The sequence below is a fragment of the Stomoxys calcitrans genome, chromosome 3 (assembly GCF_963082655.1).
Source record: "Stomoxys calcitrans chromosome 3, idStoCalc2.1, whole genome shotgun sequence".
In the NCBI taxonomy this organism is placed as follows: domain Eukaryota; kingdom Metazoa; phylum Arthropoda; class Insecta; order Diptera; family Muscidae; genus Stomoxys; species Stomoxys calcitrans.
Genome location: NC_081554.1, coordinates 10,950,086 through 10,974,400, shown reverse-complemented (window position 1 = coordinate 10,974,400; position 24,315 = coordinate 10,950,086). Strand labels below are relative to the sequence as shown.

The window sequence follows — 24,315 nt, the reverse complement described above, 5'->3', positions numbered from 1 at the left end:
AATTTTCGGCCGAACAACTGTCAAAACGAATATTAAATATGGTGAAGAAAAAAATGCGAACACATTCCGTAGAAGTGGTACTAAGTTCTATGAGCAAAATAGTAGGGACATGTCGCTGCGTCAGCATAAATTTCGCCTCATTTTTTTTTCTATCAACCAACACGCAGGGGATGTCCCCTATGAAATGCAGTGCATTGCGTTGCCGAGAGGAGATTAGGAACTGGCGGGAAGGATGTAGTGTTTATTGACATTTGTGTTAAATCTTTGAATGTCAAAGTGGGTGGGAATTACTTTAGCCGGAAGTCGATCCCACATACGAACGGTTCGGGCGAAATAAGAATTCTCTCTATAATACATTGTGCGATCGGCCGGCCAATCAATTACAAACGGGTGTGAGTTCTGGAAAGTCTAGTATCCCTGACATACAGTCTTACATCAGGAATAAGAAAACGAATGTCAGACGAACACACACCATGAAAATACCGATAGAAGAACCCACATTGCGAGGAAGATCAAGGGAGGCAATAGAATTGGATACCCTACTGTCCCCAATCAACGCCATCGCTCTACTCTGTACACGGTCCAGTAGCTCCAGGGATGATTTTGAAACTCCAGCCCATACATGTGAGTTGTACTCCATTTTCGCCCAACGTGCTTTTTCGTATAAAAATATTGATCGCTTCGGAACTGGGGAGGAAGCAGTACGAAGAGCAGAATACGAAAAAGATGATGAAAAAATGCAGTGATCAGAGTTGCCAAGAGGTGCAGGAGTATTAACTTCATACTTTTCAGGGTGTGAAGTTGAAAAAAAGTCAAGAGTATTATTGTGGTGCCCTTGGACACATGCGTTATGTTTCGGTTCGTTCACTAGTTGCGCCAAACCATTATGCGCAGCGAAAAGCTCAACGTATTAGCCCTCAGGAGTCGTATGACTCGAATGGGAAAGCCAGGAGGAGTTGTGGACATTGAAATCCCCAGCGACAACGATTTCACTGCGCGGAAAATCCTCCAAAAGATTTGTAATGGAATCAGAAAGGGCGTAAAAGCCGTTCATGGAAGCCTCCCTTTCTGAGTTTGGACTTCTATATAGAAATCCGACTTCTATATAAATTCTCAAGAAATGGGCATCAATTAAATTTCTTTGTTGTGTTGTTATTCGACTTTTGTTTGTGTTCTGGCATTTTCGCTGCAAATGAAGTAATTACCAGGCTTAAGCCAGTAATCGACTTGTTGTGCGCTCTGAATACTAAAAAGAAATCTAAGTCACTTAATAAGGTCACGCTAAGCGATCAGCCGACATACAAAATTTTTGAATTTTTGACAGTTCTTGCATTGAGGATGTCAACTTGCTCCACTTTTACATTCCTTCATTGGTTACGTTTTCTTTTATTTTCAACAGGCACATTTTGACACCCTTAATGTACATGGGGCTTTTCCACTTTTTCATGTCGGCATTGAAGATATCTTTTTTATCATCAATGTTTCTATTCTTCTCTACAAATATTTTGAATATATTGTACTGTTCACATCAAAAATTGAGAAATTATTTACGGTTTTTGCCGTTGGGATTGTGCGACGTAAGCTTTCAAGACACCAACACATGATTGTAAAATATCAGACCTTTGTCTACTTTTTTCTTGTCTCTTGCCACTGTACGTTTTTAATTTTGGCTCCCCCCAACTTTTCAATATGTGATAGGGCCAACCAGAATTATTTCAGAAATTTCGGAGAACATAGAAACATTTTGTCATTAAGAGCTATGTAATAAACATGTTTCAGTCCTCTGATTACGAACAATTAGTTTTTTAACCATACCAATACCTATTACAGTCTAAACTAAACAATTTGCATTGATTTAATTTGTCATAAGCAGCGATTTTTATTAAATTTTAATGTTCTACTTCAGATTTATGCGATTTTTATGAGTTACCCTCTTAAGTTGTTAGTTTTGTTATTCTCAACCAATTTAAATAATCGTTTGTTAACTACTACATTGAACAACTTCCTCTAATCTGAAGTATTTGCGGTGGTTGGCAATCAGCGCTACTATTTAAATGTCATAAAAACAATTTCTCCTATGGGTTGTTTTTTCCATTGGCACTTTCCTCTGCCGGCATTGCTTGACAAAATTATTGATAAGAAAATAGCAGTGAGCGTCTAGTACCTGTCCGTTACCTAATCATGTTATGATCTACGACACTACAAGTTTTAATTGACATCACCTCTCTTTTGTTTTTCTTCTTGGGGAAAAAATAAAGATAACTCATCAAGTGTTGTTGATTATAGGTGATAGACTTTAGGTTGTACTGTAATGCCAAGAAATTGTTGTGGATATTTCTATTCGTTGTTATTTCATTTCAAAAAGTCTATTAAAATTGACGAGAGCCTTAGGATTTGTTTCTGATTTTCGTTGGAATGACTAGCTGATGGAACTGTTGAGAATTGGAGTAGAAATTTGGGACAAGGGGATGAAGGTAAATGGCATGACACAATAGTAATAGAAATTTGCGTCACTTGCAGAAAACCAAAAGTGGAAAGGCCCCATGCCTCTGTTCCCTAACGGTATGTTCAGGGGCAAATCTTGCATTGCATTTGCAAAGAACCTATGTTTATTAAAATAAGAAATGTACCGATTCGAAATGCACCAAATAGAAGAAAACGTAAACAAAAGGAATATTGACGACCTCAAAGGCTAGAATTATTAAAAATTAAAAAAATGGCTTATCACCTTATTTGTATACCCTCCACTTAGCCGGCAAGCTTTGACGGTCTTAAGATGTCAGATATTTGTTTACATTCTCTTTTCACGCACGCACACACATTTCATAATAAATAAAACCGTATAAACCGTAGAGGGAACGGTGTTTTGGAGATTATCTCAAAGACCTTGCAGGGCTTGGGTATAAACATTACCCTTGTTTCCTGCCAGTCCTTCGAAGTATACGCAAGCCCAAGGCACGCCATCAGGTTCGGGTGAATTAAATGGTTAAAACCATCTCAAGGCTAACTTAACCATAAGTTCCGTAATAATGAGCCCTCGATCAACCTCATTATTCCCGATTTCCAGTGTCTCCCTTTGTCCCCTCGTATCCAATGCAGTAGAAAAGAAATGTTCATCAGATGCCCCCTCCGTTCTCCCTGCTCCTACTCAATGTCGTCTGCTTACTACTTTTGGGCATCGCTTTTAAGAGATTTCTCTTTTCATCCCGTCGGAGTCATTAACGCAAATCGACCTGTTTGCAGAAAAGCTTTCAGGAGCTACGTTTAGCTCTCTGATCATCTTATTGTATAAATCGATCTCCTGATTTTTACTTCTCATTTTCGTGTGAAATAAAGGTGATGGGAAATTAACGGTAGTATCGATACTACCGATATTTATTATTAAAACTATCGAAAATATTGAATGTTGCGATTATCGATAGTTCGCCAGCTCTATTTCATAATGTATCGAATTTCCCCGGTGATCCAGGGTTTTTCTTGGGCTGATATTTTTTTTGTCTTGAAAAGGATGACTATTTTTTTTTTTAACAAATTATGGCTGGTACTTTGTTCGTTTTTCATCGTTGAAAACCCGTGTTTTTTGGGATTACCTTTTTTTAAACACTTCGCAAATAACAATGATAACATTTTTATTAAAATTTTAATATAAGTAATTAGGGAAAGACCTACTGAATAAAATCAGCAAAATTTTTTTTGCTTTATTATGTTTTGTCTAAAAAAAGTAACCGGCAAAAATATAGCGAAAAGCAAATATAGTACCAGCTTTTATGGAAAGAAAACGAGTCGCTCATACAGGTATTTTTCGTCTGAACTTCTCATAGAATATTGACAATATTTTTGCCTACCCTAATTTTCCTATAATGCAATTTAGGTAGGGATCAAACACTGTTGCGTAACCAGACTTAAAAATGTTCGTACGTAGATTCCGTAATTTGAAGTTTGGGAAAGTTGCAGCAACTAACAAGAAGCAAAATTGGGAGATCGGTTTATATGCGAGCTGTATCAAGCTATTGATCGATTCAGACCATATTAGACACATGTGTTGAAGGTCATGAGAAAAGCCGTTGTACAAAATCTGCCAAATCGGATGAGAATTGCGCCCTCTAGAGGCTCATGAAGTCAAGATCCAAGATCGGTTTATATGGCAGCTATATCAGATTATGAACCGATTTGAATCATACTAGGCACAGTTGTTGGAAGTGATACCAAAACACCACGTGCCAAATTTCAGTCAAATCGGATAAGAATTGCGCGCTCTATTGGCTCAAGAAGTCAAGATCCAAGAACGGTTTATATGACAGCTTTATCAGATTATGAACCGATTTGAATCATTCTTAGCGCAGTTGTGGGAAGTGATACCAAAACACCACATGCAAAATTTCAGTCAAATCGGACGAGAATTGCACCCTCTAGACAGAAGTTTGGTTCATATGGCAGCTATATCAAAACATAGACCGATTTGGCCCATTTACAATCCCAACCGAACTACACACTACTGCCTTACTCCTTCGAAAGTTAGCGTGCTTTCGACAGACTGACGGACGAACGGACAGACGCACTGACGTGGCGGGATCGACTTAAAATGACATGACGATAAAGAATATATATATATATCCTTTATAGGGTCTCAGGCGCATATTTCGAGGTGTTACAAACAGAATGACGAAATTAGTATACCCCCATCCAATGGTGGAGGGTATAAAAACCATTTTATCTATTGATAACCTAACATTTTTGTTTTATCATTGTTATTTTCGTATTATTTCAAAAAGTAGTCGCGAAAAAAAGTGCTAGCCACTAGAAATTAAAAATTCTCTTCCCTTTAACAAATTGCACGGATGAGTGGTGCAATAAATCTTGCATACTATTCTTAATAAATAATTATTATTCTCTTGCGTGAGTCAGTGCATATTTAAATACCTGTTGGCATACTATCATGATCTTATTTAGCTAATGAATTCATAATAAGCCTAAAGATGGAGACGTTGGTCCGGGAAACTCTGGGAAACAAATGCAAGCAAAAGGAAAATAATTGACATTGAAAATATCAGTGCTTACAATGTTCCTCTATTTTTTTGTTTTCATTATTCATACCAAAAGTCATGTTGTATTTACAACTGTAGTTGTTGTTATTGTTCTTATTGCAGCCGTTAATTATATCAATTTAAATTTCTATAATTATGCATCAAGTTTTAAAACGTAGTAGAAAATGTAGTGACTGCACCAACGTAAACGTCAGCGGCCAGCTCATAAAAATACAAATTAATTTATGCATCCTTTTGATTTATTTAATCCGGTACCACGTTGGAAATATACTTTAATTATGTTTTTTTTTCCAAATGGGGACTGTAGAAGTTCCACCAAAACACAAATCCATAACTACGCAGTTCATTGTTACAGCTTCTTTGTGAAATTCGATCGATAAATATTAATTGGATTGATTAGTGTGAAGAGCACATATTCAAATAGGTTGTCACAACGCCTTGTTAAACATAATTCGATGAATGTTAATTCAATCGATTAGTGTGACGCACACGCTTCAAGCAACATAGTTGGTAGAACGAAATCTTTATTATGCGATCGTTATTTCAATATTTTTGTTGGTCTAAACTTGTTAATATTTTCCACGCTTCTGAATGATTTAAAGTTTTGGAAATTTGCATTAACGGCTTTCACGTGCTGTATACACTAACGCGGATTTTTATGTTATTGGCAAAAAGAAGGAAAAATGTTTAATACCACTTTTTTTCGTAAAGTTGGGGGGGAGGCTGACCTTCTTCGCGTTACACTGTTGGTTTACTAAATCGATTTTGGCAAGAATGAAAATAGGGTGGCGAATGAAAAAAACAAACAATATTTTTCCAAATACATTTCATTGTCTAGATGAGTTGAAACATGTTATCAGTGCGTCCAGAGCGGCTTTCTGCTGGCTTTTGTTAAAATGTCCGAGTATGCCTGACGCACACACATGTGCTATGAATGTGAAAAAGAAAAATTATTTATTTTGTGTTATTATTGTTGGTGGACTGACTGTTTTTATAATCTTCTGCCATGATGTCCGAACATTGTCAATGCACAGTGGTTTACTGCAATGCGGAAATGATCATCAGCGTACTTTAGCATCGTGGAAAACTGAGAAATCACAATGGTGCTTGGCCAATCTTCAAAATTTTGGTGCATAAGAAACACATTTGAGCTGAAAACTGAATTCCAACATGATTTCAGATGTCAACTGAACGCAGTTATTATAGCATTTTAAATAAAACCTAAGGAGGCCACCGTAGCGCAGAGGATAGCATATGACGCTGAACGCCTAAGTACGAATCCTAGGGAGAACATCAGCTAAAAAAAATGGTGACCAAGATAATGCGAACACATCCCGTAAAATACCTTTAACTTAATACCTTTCATTTGATACCCATATTGCCTCACAAAAATTCTCAAGATCCCGTAGGTTCAATTTTTATACCCTACACCACCACTGTGGTACAGGGTAAGAAGGAGAAGAGCTAGACCCATTGAAAAGTATACGAACCGACTCAGAATCACTTTCTGATTCGATTTAGCCATGTCCATCTGTGAGTCCATTTATTCTTGTAATCAAAGTGCAGGTCGTATTTATTGCCCAATCATCACGAAATTTTGCACATATCACTTTTTTGGCACAAGGACGAACGCTATTGATTTTGGTAAAAATCGGTTCAGATTTAGATATAGCTCCCCTATATGTATGTATAACCCGATTTAAACTTATAAGTCCGCTGTAACTACAAGTTTTAACCAATCTGCACAAAATTTGGTTTGGTTGATTGTTTTCTTGCTGATTTTAATATATGTGCAAAATTTCATCAAAATCGGTTTAAATTTAGATATAGCTCCCATATATACGTATCGCCTGATTTGAACTTAAATAGACGTAGTAGCAACAATTTTCAATCGATCTGATCTCAATATAACTGCAAAATTGCATCAATTAGATATAGCTCCCATATATATGTATCGCCCGATTTGCACTTAAATTGCCGTAGTAGCTATAATTTTCAATCAAAATTTGGCACGAACTGTTTAGTTATTGATTTTAAAATATCTGTAAAATTCCATCAAAATCGGTTCAGATTTAGATATAGCTCCCATATTAATCTATCGTTCGATTTGCACTCAAATAGTCTTGTTAGCTAAAATTTTCAACCGATCTGCACAAAATTTGGCACGGATTGTTTTGTTACTGATCTTAACATATCTGATAGATTTCACCAGAATCAGTTCAGATTTGTATATATCTTCAATATATATTTATCGCCCGATTTGCACTAAATGGTCGTAGTAACTACCATTTTCACCCGATCTACACAAAATTGTTTTGCTACTGATCTTAACATATCTGTGAGATTTCATCAAAATCGCTTCAAATTTGGATGTAAAAACTGTTTAAAAGTCGGTTCAGATTTAGATATAGCTCTCATATACATATATAGCCCGAATTTATGATTGTGGGGTAGGTGTAGGGTATTATATAGTCGGCTCCGCCCGACTTTTGCCTTTCCTTGTTGTTTTTTGCTTTTCCTTGTTTTTACATATTCATAATTCGCTAATACCTTTCATTTGATACCAATATTGCCTTGGTTGGAGCACTCACCCCCATTATTTAGAGGTGGATATAAAACATAGCATTTTTAAGTGCCCGGAGTCGGAGTCGAGCAATTTTATACGGAGTCGGGGTCAAACCAAAATCGCAGCCCTGGTCCCAAGAGTGCACAGGCAAGGATGTGCACCGCAGCATAGTCATTTCTATCGGGGTCTAGATCTGTCACAAATCGTTCAATTTAGTATTATATGGTGAAAATCACTTTTAAATGGTTTTGTAATCTGTAGAGTCCGAATTTTGTCCAAAATTTAAAATTTCCCAAATACTGTTTGTAAAATGCGGTAGCATTTTCTTATAAAATTTATGTTTTTTAACATATAGAATAGAAAGCAACATTTTTATTATGCATATAAATCTGGACTCTACACAAAACAAAATATCACAAAAAATGTTCAGTAAAAAATTTAAATGAAAATAAAATGGTTGTCAATTAAAAAATTTATTGATTCAATAATATGATTTTTGTTTTCAATTGCAGTCATGATTAAAATTCCATCCAATTAAAAAATTAATTGATTAAATTAATTTTTTAATTGAATATAAAAAATCACAATCGTGATTGAATATTTTGTAATTTTTTGTTAAATATTTAGTTGATTCAATAATATTTTTAATCGAATTTTAAAAATTTTCAAGTATGGTGCTTATATAAATTAAATTAAGGCTATTTCGTCCCCTACAATATAAAGGAAAGGATATTTCAAACATCCATACGTCCCACATTTCGACAAATCTATAGCAATACTATGGCAGCCGGTGCCGGATTAAACCGATGGAATCCTTTACCGGCCAAAGGCAGTGCACAACACACTGCTACAACAAATCTATAGGGCACTCCCACCCGTCAACCAATTTTTTTTGGAGAAACCCCGCGGAGTAGTTTTTTTTTATACGTGTAGCCACGGACCTTTACCAAACAACGCACATCAAGTTCATGTTCCATGTACACATCTGTGTATCAAATATAGAAATCAATTGCAATTTTCAAAAAATTTCACTCGTTTGTTAATTGGATCAATAAAAAATAAATTGAAAATTTTAAAAATTTCAAACTGATTTCTGTTTGTGTACCTCATTTTAGACGAAGAATTTATCTGACGACAAATCGAACAACAACGTAAAAATGGTTTTATTTATATTTAACAAGTAAAAGCGTGCTAATATCGGCAGGGTCGAATCTTGAGAACCCACCACCATGGATTCTGCTAAAATATGGGAGCTATATTTAGTTATAGGTAGAATTAGACCGTAATTGGCACAGTTGTTGACAGTCATAAAAGAACACTATATGCAAAATTTCAGCCAAATCGGATAAAAATCGCGGCTGTTAAGGGCTCAAGAAGTCAAATCGGGAGATCGGTTTATATGGGAGCTATATCGTGTTCTGACTGATTTGAACCGTACTTTGAACAGTTGCTGGGAGACTTAACAGAACATCATGTATAAAATTTCAGCCAAATCGGTCAAAAATTGTGGCTTCCATGGGCTCAAGAAGTGAAATCGGGAGATCGGTTTATATCGAAGCTATATCAAATTCTTGACCGATTTGGACCGTACTTGGCAAAGTTGTTGGAAGTCGTAACGGAACACTTTGTGCAAAATTTCAGCCAAATTGGGCAAAAATTGTGCTTTCTATGGGCTAAAGAAGTGAAATCGGGAGATCGGTTTATATGGGAGCTATATCAGATTTATGAGCGATTTAGACCATACTTGGCACAGTTGCAAAATTTCAGCCAAATCGGTCATAAATTGTGGTTTTCTTGGGCTCAAGAAGTGAAATCGGGAGATCGGTTTATATGGAAGCTATATCCAAATCTGAACCGATATGGCTCATTTGCCATCCCCTACGACCTACATCAATATAAAGTATATGTGCAAAATTTTAAGCGGCTAGCTCTACGCGTTCGACCGCTATCGTGTTTTTGACGGATGGACGGACGGACGGACATGGCTAGTTCGAATCAGTATGTCGAGACGATAAAGAATGTATATACTTAATGGGGTCCTAGATCAATATTTCGAGGTGTTACAAACAGAATGACTAGATTAGTTCATGTCCGTCCTATGGTGGTGGGTACAAAAACGGTTGTCAAAACTGCGAAGCAAATGTCAAAATCAGCTACTTGATTATATGCTTTCGAGAGAGAATTTTTTAAGCAAAAATTTAAAGAAAAATCAAGAGAAATTCAATTAATTGAAGCGAAGTTTATACTGACGCAGCGACACACTATAGGATAGAACCGACCAAAAAGTAGTAAAAAAAACCAGCCATTGGAGAACGGATAAAGGTATCTCTTTGAAATTTTGAAAGGTTAGATGTGAGGTGTGCGAGATAATAAGGAGATTTGACAGGACAAACAATTCTTCGAAATGCTGAGGTGATCAACTTTAGGGCCCTGCCAAGAGGCGCCCTCACCACCTAAGTTCTTACAATTTTGCATATGATCTCGCAAACACCCCAGCTCTTACCATTTCAAAAGATTTATCTCTATCCGTTTTCAAATGGTATACTTATACCCCACACCACCACTGTGGTATCCTTATAGATTTTTGCATTTGTTTGCAACGCTAAAAAGGAGAAGAGCAACTTTGCTCTGATGTTTTATCCATAACATCTGACTTGCACTGGATAGGACTAAGATTAACACAGCAAATATCAATAACCACATCGCACTTGACATCTCTCCAGTACACCTGACGTGCATTGAATGTACATAAAAGGCTAAAAAAACAACGCCATCTACTCTTTACAACTTCAAAAATTGTGCATCCATCGCCCCACTTGACACCATACATTATTAGTGGGTTTGGCAGTTAATGAAAAGTAATATGAAGCGTATTTTTGTAGACTTCATTTTTGGTCATCATCACCACTGTTCCTTCATCTACATTTAATTGTAAAATTTTGATCTTAAGTATTCCGCAAAATAGAAACTTGTATAATCCGCTTTATAGCCGGAGACAATATAATGAGAAAGTGCTTGTAAAGTGAAATATAACCAGCGTCTCGTATACGTAATGGAAATAAAGACTGATAGTAGAACAAGCCGTTTGAACAAATATTGAATATGTATGTATGTTTGTGTGTTTCTTAAAAATATACATACATACATACAGGAATACTTCATGCACTGCGGTACCGCATTTTCATTAGTGTTCAATCAGAGCATGAGTTGAATCTTCTTATCAATAGTTGTCAATAGTATGAAGACTCTTTTTGTCTGTTGTCATTTGTAAAGAGATGTATGTATTTAAAATAGTATCAAGAGTCATCAATGAAAAATTCTCCCATCCGGAAATTATTCAAATAAGAACACCTTGTAGCATTCATTCAAAAGAGAAAGTTATGGCATGGGATTGGATATTCATTATTACTAGTGGAACAGAATAAATTAATTACAGTAAATTAATGCAATTGTAAATGAATGCAATGTGAACCTGCTCTTCTTCTCGAAAGCCCATAGTGTAAGTTGAATAACAAGAAAAAATTTAACTTTACTGGGTAGCTGATACGAAGTGGTTCTAATTCAAACGACATTTTTTGTGTGAAAATATTTGTTATTGATAAGATGTTCGGCCAAAAATGTTTGCTCGATATGACCACCTTTTCCCTTGACTATTGCTTTGAATCAGTCAAAAATCCCAGCCGACATAAAATTTGTTGCATTTATTAAAAAATATTTGACATTAAGCATAGTCACCAAAAACCATGACATAATTACCAGGTAGTGTACCGTAAACATCTGAGTAAATTTTTTCTCGTGAAGTGCACTATCTGTCAACAAGTTTTGGTTTTGTGGGTATTATAGTTAAGAACCATAACACACACACAAACAACGAAAAATGGCGCGAACTAGTAACATATACAAAGTCAGAGTTGCACTATTTATCACTGATTTTGATAAATAGTGCACTCAATATTTTGTTGTTGGGCAACTGCCACTACCTGTAAATGAATATATCTTGCAAAAACAGAAAGTGGGTAGGCCCCACAAACGTTAAGGATGCCAAAATATGCCGATTAAAAATGACACAAATAGGAGAATTCGTTAACAAAGAATAAAGGTCTGGTTATGCTCTCGTAAGTAGTAAGTGTAGAATAAATGTATCGTAAATGTAAAAGGCAATTATGCTTATTATAAAACGTAGCATTTGACATTATAAACGAAGCCATTTTATTAACAACCAGTAAGGAAAGGCAAAAGTCGGGCGGAGCCGACTATATAATACCCTACACCTACCCTACAATTATAAATTCGGGCAATATATAAATATATATGTATATGAGAGCTATATCTAAATCTGAACCGACTTTTAAACAGATCGGTTACCAATTGTGTTTATTCTAGCCGTATAAGTGTAAATCAGGCGATACATATATATTGGAGATATCTCCAAATCTGAATCGATTTGGTGAAATCTCGCAGATATGCTAAGATCAGTAGCTAAACAATCCGTGTCCAATTTCGTGCAGATCGGTTGAAAGTTGTAGCTACTATGGCTATATAAGTGCAAATCGGGCGAAACATATATATGGGAGCTATATCTAAATCTGAACTGATTTTGATGCAATTGTTCAATTATATTAAGATCAGTAACAGAATAACATATGCCAAATTTTGTGCAGAATGGTTGAACGTTGTAGCTACTACGGCCATATAAGTGCAAATCGGGCGATACATATATATGGGAGCTATATCTAAATCTGAACCGATTTCGATGAAATTCTGTAGTTATATTAAGATCAGTAACAGAATAACTCATGTCAAATGTTGTGCAGACCGGTTGGAAGTTGTAATTACTACGGCTATATAAGTGCAAATCGGGTGAAACATATATATGGGAGCTATATCTAAAGGGTGATTTTTTTGAGGTTAGGATTTTCATGCATTAGTATTTGACAGATCACGTGGGATTTCAGACATGGTGTCAAAGAGAAAGATGCTCAGTATGCTTTGACATTTCATCATGAATAGACTTACTAACGAGCAACGCTTGCAAATCATTTTCAGTGAATCATTTTCAGTGAAATCATTTTCAGTGAATCGACAAATTTTGTTCAGCGATGAGGCTCATTTCTGGTTGAATGGCTACGTAAATAAGCAAAATTGCCGCATTTGGAGTGAAGAGCAACCAGAAGCCGTTCAAGAACTGCCCATGCATCCCGAAAAATGCACTGTTTGGTGTGGTTTGTACGCTGGTGGAATCATTGGACCGTATTTTTTCAAAGATGCTGTTGGACGCAACGTTACTGTGAATGAACACATTTCGAACCGAACACTGATTTTGGTAATAAAATTCAATGATTTGCAAGCGTTGCTCGTTAGTAAGTCTATTCATGATGAAATGTCAAAGCATACTGAGCATCTTTCTCTTTGACACCATGTCTGAAATCCCACGTGATCTGTCAAATACTAATGCATGAAAATCCTAACCTCAAAAAAATCACCCTTTAAATCTGAACTAATTTTGATGCAATTTTTCAATTATATTAAGATCAGTAACAGAATAACATATGCCAAATTTTGTGCAGAATGGTTGAAAGTTGTAGCTACTACGGCTATATAAGTGCAAATCGGGCGATACATATATATGGGAGCAATGTCTAAATCTGAACCGATTTCGATGAAATTTTCCAGATATATTAAGATCAGAAACAGAATAACTCATGTCAAATTTTGTGCAGTTTTTGTTGAATGTTGTAGCTACTACGGCCATTTAAGTGCAAATCGGGCGATACATATATATGGGAGCTATGTCTAAATCTGAACCGAATTCGATGAAATTCTGTAGTTATATTAAAATCAGTAACAGAATATTTTCATGCCAAATTTTGTGCAGATCGGGTGAAAATTGTAGCTACTACGGCCATTTAAGTGCAAATCGGGCGACACATATATATGGGAGCTATATCTAAATCTGAATCGAATTTTACCAAAATCAATAGCGATCGTCCTTGGGCCAAAAAAGCGACATGAGCAAAATTTCGTGATGATTGGACAACAAATACTACCTGCACTTTGATTACAAGAATACATGGGCTCACAGACGGACATGGTTAAAACGAACCAGAAAGTGATTCTGAATCGATAGGTATACTTATCAATGGGTCTAGCTTTTCTCCTTCGAAGCGAATCCTGTGTTTGAAGGGAATGATACCTCGGTTTTTATAGATAGCTCCAAGATGGAGGCAGGATTCGAACACAGGAGGTTTGATACGATGTTGAAAGGGCGGATTATCAGCCCATCATTGGCTCGTTAATGAAAATTGTAACTAGAAGAACTCCGTAAGCAGTGGTGCTATCTCCTCTATTGTGACTTTTGATGATCAATAGGATTTTGAGGTCTTTTGAGAGGAAGAGCCCCAAGGTCGTTGTCTACACGGACAACTATTACGGATCTCGTTCAGGGAACTTTAAGGAAGCTGTCATGATCAGCAATTCAAACTGGATTGGCATAAATTCTAAAAAGGCTGAACTGGTCCTTTTCATCAGGAGTAGGAAGCTGGGTTTTTTTATGGGACCTGTCCTAGATGGGGTGGAGCTACCGCTCTCCATCGCAGGCCAAGTATTTGAGGGTGATTCTTGACCAGAAACTAAGTTAGAGGAGAAATGTCAAAGAAAGGGTCAAAAGAGACTGAGTTGGGGCTAAGGCAGGGGACGCTGAACTGGATGTTTGTGGCGGTCGCCATCTATGGTGGTTTAGTGCGGCACAAAACTCTGGACAACTGTGCCCTTCGCAGGATGTCCGCGAAGCTACCGCGGCAGTGCGAATCTCTGGGGCAATGAGAAGTACTCCGAGAGAGGCACTGAATGCTATTCTCTATCATGAGCTTTTGCATAACAAATATCGCCATGGGACTGAGTGAGTCAGGTACATGGTGCTCCTCTAATTTCGGCCATTCTTCTGGGGCTATGCTATCTACTGCGCTGGGAATCCATTTTCGTTAATGCGTAGGAGGTCGTTTTCCCGAAAAGGGATGTCTGGGTTTAGGGCACCCCACCCTTCCCAGGACCCTCTGCATACACGGATGGGTGTAAATTGGATGGGGGTACTGGAGCAGTCATAGTCTTTCAGACGGTGGTCTTCGCAATCGTGAAGGCACTGGAGATTGTGTGATGCGGGAGAGGCGGCCCGATCAGACCGTCAATGACTGTCAGACAGCGCTGGAGATTCTGGCGTTGGGGTGCATGAGGTCTAAACTAGAACTAGATGCAAGGAGCTCCTTCGAACCATGGGAAAGGCTGTCCGGCTCTGCTGGGTTCCAGGCCGTTAAGGTATGGCGGGCCGACGAGCTGGTCAAGAATGGATCGCTGATTGCAGTATATCATGCTATGTCAGCTTCTTTGCCTATAGGCTCTAAACCCTCTGGTCAATTTAGAGTTCTGTAGAGGACCGTATTGGCTGACTGGATCGAACTACCGACGGTGAGTTTTTTCTTCTCGTCTTATGCATTAGTTTTTTTTTACTATCCTTATTTGCTGTCTTGCATCGTTCTTCTAGGGTGAACCCCCTAATGTAGCGGCTGGCAATTGAGATTGCGTTCCTCCAACCTAACCGAAGTGAAGCCTGACCATTAAAGTTTTCAGCTTGTTTATCCATTGTTAACGTTTCATTGTGTTCGTTTTCTTTTATTTGTGTCATTTTGTATTGTTAATCTTAACGTTTTTGTTGTCGACAAGTGACGCTATCTCTATCCGTCCATTTCTTTCGTCATCCAATCAATCGCACATACATAAATTATAATTGAATTGTGAGAAAATGGTCCTATATACATTTTAATAAATACATTTCAATAAATTTTTTCTTTCAATATTCCATCTTAAATTCAAATTTTGTACGAGAATGAGTTGTAACAATATGTTTTGAATTTACAAGTGGAACAATTGGTTATAAATTATATCGGTTGTTGTGTGAGATAATTTTAAATTAAGTCCAGAAAAAATATAAAATCAATTCAATTGTTTTTCTACAGATATACGATGTTATGTAAAATAACGTTGAGTTATTATTGAAAAGTAATTTATTTGCCTAAAGTCTCACACTGACGTCAACTTTTCGCCCGAGCAACTGTCAAAACGCATTATAAAAAAGTTCGAGGAGCAAAATAGTAGCTACATGTCGCTATGTCAGTAGAAATTTCGCTCCAATTAATTGCAAATGTAATTAAATGCTCAGGAAATGGGCACCAATCAACTCCACTTCAATCCTGTTGTCTTTGTTGTTTGACTTTTGTTTGTGTTCTCGCGAAAATAGAGTCCGTCGGATTTCGGAATATTTTAAAACGTATTTTCGCTGCGAATCAAGTCAGTACTAGGCTTAAAGGTTTGGTATTCTGTTCTGCTTTCAGAATAGTCGTTAAAATTTTTAATTGTTTGAGGAGAAAATTTGACAGTATACATTTATTTTTGCTTCCATACAAAAATAGGTTTTTTCGTCTTCATTTATTGTTAAATTGATTGATTCTTTTCTCACTATAAACAAGGTACTATTTTTTCGCCTATTTTTCCAACGTTTTGCCGACATATTGTTACATGAAGTTTGACAGCATACTGGATGAAATGCTGAACAAAATACTTCCTCCAAAAGCTAAGTACAAAATATGGTTGCGAAATATGCCGCATTCTATTGGACGATATTACACAAAGAAGAGTTATAGAAAGCCACACAACAAAAGCAACTACGTTGATACCATGACATAATTAACAGGTAGTGTACCGTTAACAGCTGAATACAATTTTTTCTCGCGAAGTGCACTATCTGTCGTAGAGTTTTGGTTGTGTGTGTGTATTATGGTTAAGAACCATACACACACAAAAAATGAAAACTGGCGTGCACTAGCAACATACACAAAATCAGAGTTGCACTAATCACTGATTTTCACAGATAGTGCTCTCAATATTTTGTTGTTAGGCAACTGCCACTACCTGTAAATGAATATATCTTGCTTGATACAGACTAACTTGTGACCCAGTTCGTGAGCAACTAATTACCTTTGCAATTAATTGAAGCGAAATTTGTGTAAGGGTAGCGGCATCTCGCATGTATTTTGCTCAGTACCACCTCTACGGATTTTGTTCGTCACCATTTTTTTATAGTGAGTTTTGACAGTTGTTCGGGGAAGTCGATGTCAGTACTAGGTTCATTGAAAATGAATACCTATCAAAAAAAAAAAAAATAAGGAATCTATATCAGTCTAAATCAATAATTAATTTTCATTAAATACTTGAATGTTCATATTAAACAAGCTAAACCTTTTTTAGTCTGTTGAACATGATCAATGTTTGCCCTACCGACAGTGTACTCTGTTCGGCTTTTCACGCGAAGTGCTGTCAAACTCCATATAAAAAAACGTCGTCGAAACGTAGGAAAAAAAATATGCGTAAAAGTAGTACACCGCTAATAGTGAGGTAAATTACAAAAAAAATAGTGGCAATGCTTGAAACCATTGTCGGTATGATTTTCGTAAGTTTTATTGGTTTTAAAGGTTCGTTTTTTCTTTTTGTTATTTTATTTATTTGCGAATAAAATATAAAAGTCATAAATACAGATAAAAAAAAACATATTTTAATATGAAAATAAAACCAAATAGATACTGTCAAATTTCGCTCGTGAGACAGTTAAACTTGTGGGTGACTATTCCGAAAGCAGAGGAGGCCACCGTGGCGCAGAGGTTAGCATGTCCGCCTATGAAGTCAAGCGCATGGATTCTAATCCCGGCGCGAACATCAGAAAAAAATTTCAGAGGAGGTTATCCCTTTACTAATGCTGGCTACATTTGTTAGGTATCCTAAAATGCAATGCAAATTTTGCCAATGAACATTCTACAAAGGAACAGGGCCAAACTTCTCACATATTAATGAGTGCGGTGCGATTCAAGTTGAAGCTCAATGATAAGGGGCCTCCTTTTTATAGACGAGTCCGATTTGCCATGTTAAAACTTCTCTATCAAGTGGTGTCGCTACGCGGTACGCCGTTCGAACTCGGCACAAAAAAGGAGGCCCCTTATCATGGATCTTAAACATTAATCGGACTGCACTCTTAATTTGAGAGAAGTATCCTTTCTTCCTTAATGAAATGTTCATGGGAAAATTAGTTTAGTATTCCGAAAGCAGAATAGAATACCAAACCTAAGCCAAAAAACGCTTTGTCTGCAAAAGATCTGCTATGTTGAAAAATATTCCCACATACCTATGCCAATTTTTGAAACAACCTTTTTAATAATTCATTGACACTTTCATCTTGCTTAGCAATAACTTGTCTTCTTCAAGGGACATCAGATTTCATATACATTTTTAATCGGGTGCAAAATTCTACAAATTTTGGCAAATGAAAAAATTAATTCCGAGGTCATTGAAACAATTAAAAAGTCTCTGTTCTAGATGTGTGATAAGCTTTTGTTGATGACCAAAATATAAAATATGTATATCAACGGCCTCTGGTCCAAGTACAGGAGACAATGTGTTTTCCCAAACACACACACACACACATACCAACCTTTAAGAGACTTCTCTAATTTCTTCTTATCAATTTTCCGTTAGTTTTTATAGTATCTTGTAGCTACGTCAAAATAATCATTTCTTGGTTTGGGGGTCAAAATAGCCAGTGATGTTAGAGATTATTTTTCTACCAAAGTGAGTAATGCTTTTTTGAGATTTTGTATTGTGTCTCTCTGAAGTAAAAGTTTGTTTTAATTTGTCCCAAGTCGTAATTTCTTTACCCACCAGCAATATTTTGCAAACTTTATCTATATGTGATTAAACAATGATTAAAAATCTGACGTATTCTTTTGCCTCTGTCTTAAAGCCTAGTACTGACTTCGACTTTTCGCCCGAACAACTATCAAAACGCATTATGAAAAAATGCTGACGAAGAAAATGCGAACACATTCCGTAGAAGTGGTACTGAGTACTATAATATAGTAGCGACATGTCGCTGCGCCAATACAAACTTCGCCTCAATTAATTGCCAATCTAATTAAATACTCACAAAATGGGAACCTATCATCTCTGTTTCAATGATGTTGTATTTGTTGTGTGTTGTTGTTTGACTTTTGTTCGTGTTCTGGCAAAGAGTCACCGTAGAGAGGAGAAAAAGGAATCGGGGAAAAATAAAAACTGCAGAAAAACTCAACTAGAAGCCAACAAGAAAATTAAAAAGTGTTTTGTAAAATAATTTCAAGTTTAAAAGCAAAAGTGTCCACACTCGATTGAAAACTAGCCAAATCACGGGCCTAATTCTGGACTCTGTTATCGAGCGAGTTTTTGTTCGAATATTAATATCGTTCCGTAAATACAAATTAATGATGACTTACGATCGTAATTTGTCAAAAAGTTATCGATTTCGGGGAGAAAAATCGATCCGCCGAGCTTATTTTGTCATCTCAAAGGCAAAAACAAAGCAAATGGTGATTATTAAAAAAAGTTGTTACTAGTAAACAATACTTCATTCTACTTTTGATTTCACATTAGGGTTGTCTTATTTGTTCCCTAAGTGGATTTTCTCCCTTATTTTGGTATGGAGAAAAATACTTACTAAGCGGCTTATCTTTTCCCCATCTTTTATTGCCGATTATTATTGGCATTGTTGCTAAAGGCTGGTACTATATTCGCTTTTCGAGATATTTTTCATTACTTACGGTAATAAAATTGTAATTTGATCATTGTTATTTGGGTAGAGTTTCAGCAAACAGTTCAGTAAAAGTTTTTCTTGCGAATTGCACTATCTTTCAACGAGTTTTGGTTGTGTGTGTGTGCATTATTATTAAGAAACATAACACACACAAACAACGACAAATGGGGCGAACTAGTAACATACATCACTGATTTTGGCAGATAGTGCACTCAAAATTTAGTTGTTGGGCAACTGATCCTACCTGTTAATGAATATATTTTGGTTTTCAACGGTGAAGAACGAACATAGTACCAAGACAAATTTAACAGGTAGGAGCAGTTGGTCAACAACAAAAAATCGAGTGCACTATCTGTCAAAATCAGTGATCAACGCAACTCCGATTTTGAGTATGTTCCTATTTCGCGTCATTTTTCTTTGCTTGTGTGTACTAAGGTTCCTAACTTAAAAGCACACACACAACCGAACGTTATGAACTCTCGTTGATAGATGGTGTACTCGGCGAGAAAAAAATTTTACTCAGCTGTTTGCTGTACACTACCTGGGTAAATTTGTCTTGCATAGTACCAGCCATAAAAGTGTAAAATAAAAACCATATGGTGTCATAATCACTCAATCCGAATGAATATATATTTAGTTAATGACTAAACGTTCAGGAACGAATTTTAGTAAAATCACAATCATTAACTTTATTATTTGTTTCTCTTTCAATCATTAACATCGAGAAACAATTATATACTTTCTCAGTACTGTCGACAACATTGGCATCCTATATGAATTAGTGCGATAGTATTAGACCAAATGCAACCGTGGCGCAGAGGTAAGCATGTGCAGCTATGACGCCGAACGCCTGGGTTGAAATCCCGTCGTGAGCATCAGAAAAATTTGTCAGCGGTGGTTATTCCCTTGCTAACGCTGGCTTCATTTGTGAGTTATCTTTCCGCGTTAAAACATCTCTACCAAGTGGTGTCGCTATGGTGCACGCCGTTGGGACTCGACATAAAAGAATGTCCCTTATCATTGAGCTTAAAACTTTACTCGGACTGAACTCATTGATATGAGAGACGGGAAATTTAGTTAGTAATATTTTTAGATCAATTAGGGAAAAGTGGACGAGGGTCCGCCTCACCCCTATAACCCTCCTCAAAAGTTATTTAGATAATTCGTTTTATAAGGAGTCTTTATTTATTAATAAACTTATCTGGAGCATGTGGGGGACCATTATCTTGCGGAGGTTAGCATGTCTGCCTATGACACTGAAGCCTTGGTTCGAATGCTAGCAACAAAATTAGGAAAGATTATTTGTGGTGAATATACCCTTAGTAATGCTGGTGACATTTGTGAGGTATTTAACCATGTGAAAATTTTTGTTATGTTAAATAAATTAAAATTTAATTTTTTTTGTGTTACTCGATGGCATGCCGTTTGGGCTCGCCTAGGATGTACTTATAAGGTGAGGTCTTTCGAACAGCCGAGTAATTTTTTTTTAATTTTGTTTTGATTTTGCAATAACATAATAATAATAATAAATGTCAAATGCTTGTTAACAAAGCTGTGATTTTCTTTTTCTTTATTTGATCTGATATTCCGCAAATAAGCAACAAAACAGTTTTATAATGACGTTAATACAAATATAAAACACATTTGAAGAAAATACATTTTATTTCTAAAACTACTTTGACATTTTAAGTTATGGCATTTGCTAATCAAGGTAGTTTCTTTGGTGGTAGATTTTTATTGTTGTGCTAATGAAGCTACCTCTTAATTCGACCATTGGCTCGCCGTAAAAAAGGTGGTTCCTTAACACTGCGCTTAACCTTGAATATGGCAGCACTCTTTGATTGAAAAAAAGTATTCCCTTCCCTTCACTTCTGGAATGTGAGTGTACAATTGTTGCGTTTGACGTGAGTATTTGAGGGGATAGGTGTACATCCAACTAAATTTCAGTCGAATTGGGTAGTCCGTTTATATATGAGCCATATCCAAGTAGGAACCAATGTATACCATTTGCAATTCCCAACAACCAGCATCAATTAAATAAAAAATAAGCATTTAAAATTCTCAAATAGATATTCATAATGGAAAATTGGACAAAAATCCATATAAAAGAAAATTCAAAAATTTTAATTTTTGCTTTCTTAGTTTTGTTTTATAAAATTTCCGTTTTTAATCATAAATTATTTTAATTAAAATTCTGCATTTCAAAACATGCTGTTAACCGTAATACATACAATAGCTGTTTAATAACGGCCAAATCTAATTAGTTTTTACACAGTCTGTTTTACACTATGTTGTATCATAGCATACAAAATAGAATAGCATATTTTTAGGCGCCAGTTATTTATTGCCAAAACACTTATGATTTAACGACAAGTTATATGATTAACGACAAGTTGTACAAGAAATTCGAACAATAAACAAACATATTAGGCGGTATTTATAAAAATTTAATGAAGCCTTAAAATAGGTTTAAACCCCGTTTACACTGCTCATTAAATCCGGATTTAAAGCTCTCGTGAGCTAATTTTGTAAAGGGAAAACAGATGATCGAGCCATTAAATCAGGTTTTAAAGAGCAGTGTAAACGGGGTTTTATTCGACAGTTGTATAAAGTAAATCTGTCAAATAAACCTATTTCAAAGCAATATTATGTTATGCCTACATTGACACGTTTTGTTTATGTGGTTTTGAAAAACATCTCAACCATTGACATTAGTTGAGATGCTTGCCATGAATGAAACATTTTTTATTTAGAAGTATATATATATATATATATATATATATATACAAATTCTTTCTGGTAACGAACTGTTTTCCACCCCAAGTAAGTACATGTGAGCACGATCACTAACACTAACAACAAAACACTTAGTTACAATTATAAGTTTGGCGATCGCGTTTATTATACGTAAGAAAACGACTTGTTGCCCACTGACTGTGGTTGTGCTCTTTTTGGGTGCCGTGAAATGTAAATTTTCCCTAGATGAAAAAACAAGTTCTAGCGAAACGAACGGTTTTCATTAATAATTTCCGCTTATTTTTTTTTTATATGGAGTTTCACCGCGAAACCCTAATATAGTGCCAACCTTAAAGGAAAAACGAGTCGTTTTCAGAGCATTATAAAGCGAAAACGAGTCGTTTGCTTAAAACAGCATAAAAAGATGGTTATAAAATCCCGTTCACACTGCTCATTAAATCCGGATTTAAGGATCTTGTCAGCTGATTTTATAAAAGGAAAACAGATGATCGAGCCATTAAATTCGGATTTAAAGAGAAGTGTAAACTAGGTTTTAAGTTTATTGAATAAGGGTATGAAAAGGTTAACGACAGTTTTATTTGGAAATCTGTCAAATAAACCCATTTCAAAGCCACATTAAGTTTTGCGAATAACGGTATAGGGTATAACGGTTTTGTAATACAGCTGAATACACACACACTACTAATGAGTTTTAGTAGTGTGTGTGTATTATAGTTAAGAATCATGACACACACACAAACAACGAAAAATGGCATACACAAAATCAGAGATGCACTTATCACTGATTTTGACAGATAGTGCACTCAATATTTAGTTTTTGGGCAACTGCCACTACATTTAAATGAATATATCTAGATAATAACCCTAAAGCTGCCACATGGTACAATTAAGAGGTAGCGTCGTTAGCACAACAACAAAAATCTACCCCCAACGAAACTACCTTGAGTGGCAAATTCCGTAAATTGAAATGTCTAAGAGGTTTTTGAAATAACTTTGTTTTACAACTTATCTTCTTCAACTGTTTTTTTTATTTTTGTATTTTCATCATTATAACACTGTTTTGTTGCTAATGAGTGGCACATCGCATCAAATAGAACATGTTTTTAAAATTTTAGAAAAAATCGCAGATGTGTCATCAAGCCTTTAACATTAAGATTTGCTGCAAAATCAAAACAAAAATGAAAAAAATTTTACCCAGCTGTTCTCCTTATAAGTGTATCCTGAAGCTGCGATTTGACGGTTAGACCTGTCACTTTCTGTATTCATAAGACTTGTCCTATGTACGTCGAATGCGAATAGAGCGCGCTCTAATCGGCATGTATTCTCAAATGTATTGTACTTTTTCCATAGACATGTATCTACATGTATGTTCGATGAGATAAAAGCTCGATTTTATCGAAAAGTTGCATATTTATTCCATAATCCATTTGTCATATTAAATTTTTCGTACCTATAACACGATGTCTACAGCTTTCAGAGTTGCTGTTTTTGAAACTACATATGACATATTTTATCGTCTAATGGCAGCTTTAAGGTTGCAATAAGTTTTGTGAATATGTGCCATGACATAATTACCAGGTTGTGTACTCGCGAAGTGCACTATCTTTCAACGAGATTTGGTTGTGTGTGTATTATAGTTAAGAACGATTACACACACAAACAACGAAAAATAGCGCGAACTTATTATATAATAACGTACTCGAAATCAGAGTTGCACTAATCACTGATTTTAACAGATAGTGCACTCAATATTTTTTTGTTGGGCAACTGTCACTACCTGTAAATGAATATATCTTGATATGGCAATACAATATGTAAAGATACGGCAAAAAAGCCTATTAGGAATAATTTTGAATGCATAGGTGGTATTTTATGCATTGGGATAGAACCACTATCACGTATTCTTCAAAAAAAAAATAATATATAACATACTAAATATCCAATTTTAGGAAAATCGCTGAAAAAAGACTGGGTAAATTTTGACTAACTACACCTGTTGACTACTTTATGTAACTAAAATATAGGAAAAAGATTGGGCATGGCTTAATTTTTTAAATGTTAGTACAACAACGTGAAACCATATGGTGAGCAAAAAATATGCCATAGATAGATTTAAGAAGGTCATTTCATAACCTCAGCTGATAGCATTTTCCAATTTCAGAGTTGTATCCAAACACACTCTTATATCAAATGGTTTGTTTAGATTTTAAAGTTTTTTATCAACACTTTGTTTATTTTTTCACATTTTTAATGTGAAATCTTTTAATTTTTTTCCTGCTGCG

At 35.8% G+C, this 24,315-nt stretch overlaps 1 protein-coding gene across 3 annotated transcripts in view; it reads right to left on the bottom strand.

Annotated features, from left to right (window-relative positions):
- Positions 1-5,826, bottom strand: part of LOC106087031 (uncharacterized) — a 57,240-nt gene extending 51,414 nt beyond the window's left edge. Inside the window, exon 1 of one of the 3 annotated variants that reach the window (XM_013251920.2) lies at positions 5,740-5,826. The gene's annotated coding sequence lies outside the window, so the exon portion shown is untranslated. Of the gene's footprint in view, positions 1-5,058; positions 5,079-5,739 lie in introns of those variants that run through there. The other 2 variants (XM_059365090.1, XM_059365089.1) reach the window with 2 other exon arrangements.
- Positions 5,827-24,315: the final 18,489 nt, after the last annotated feature.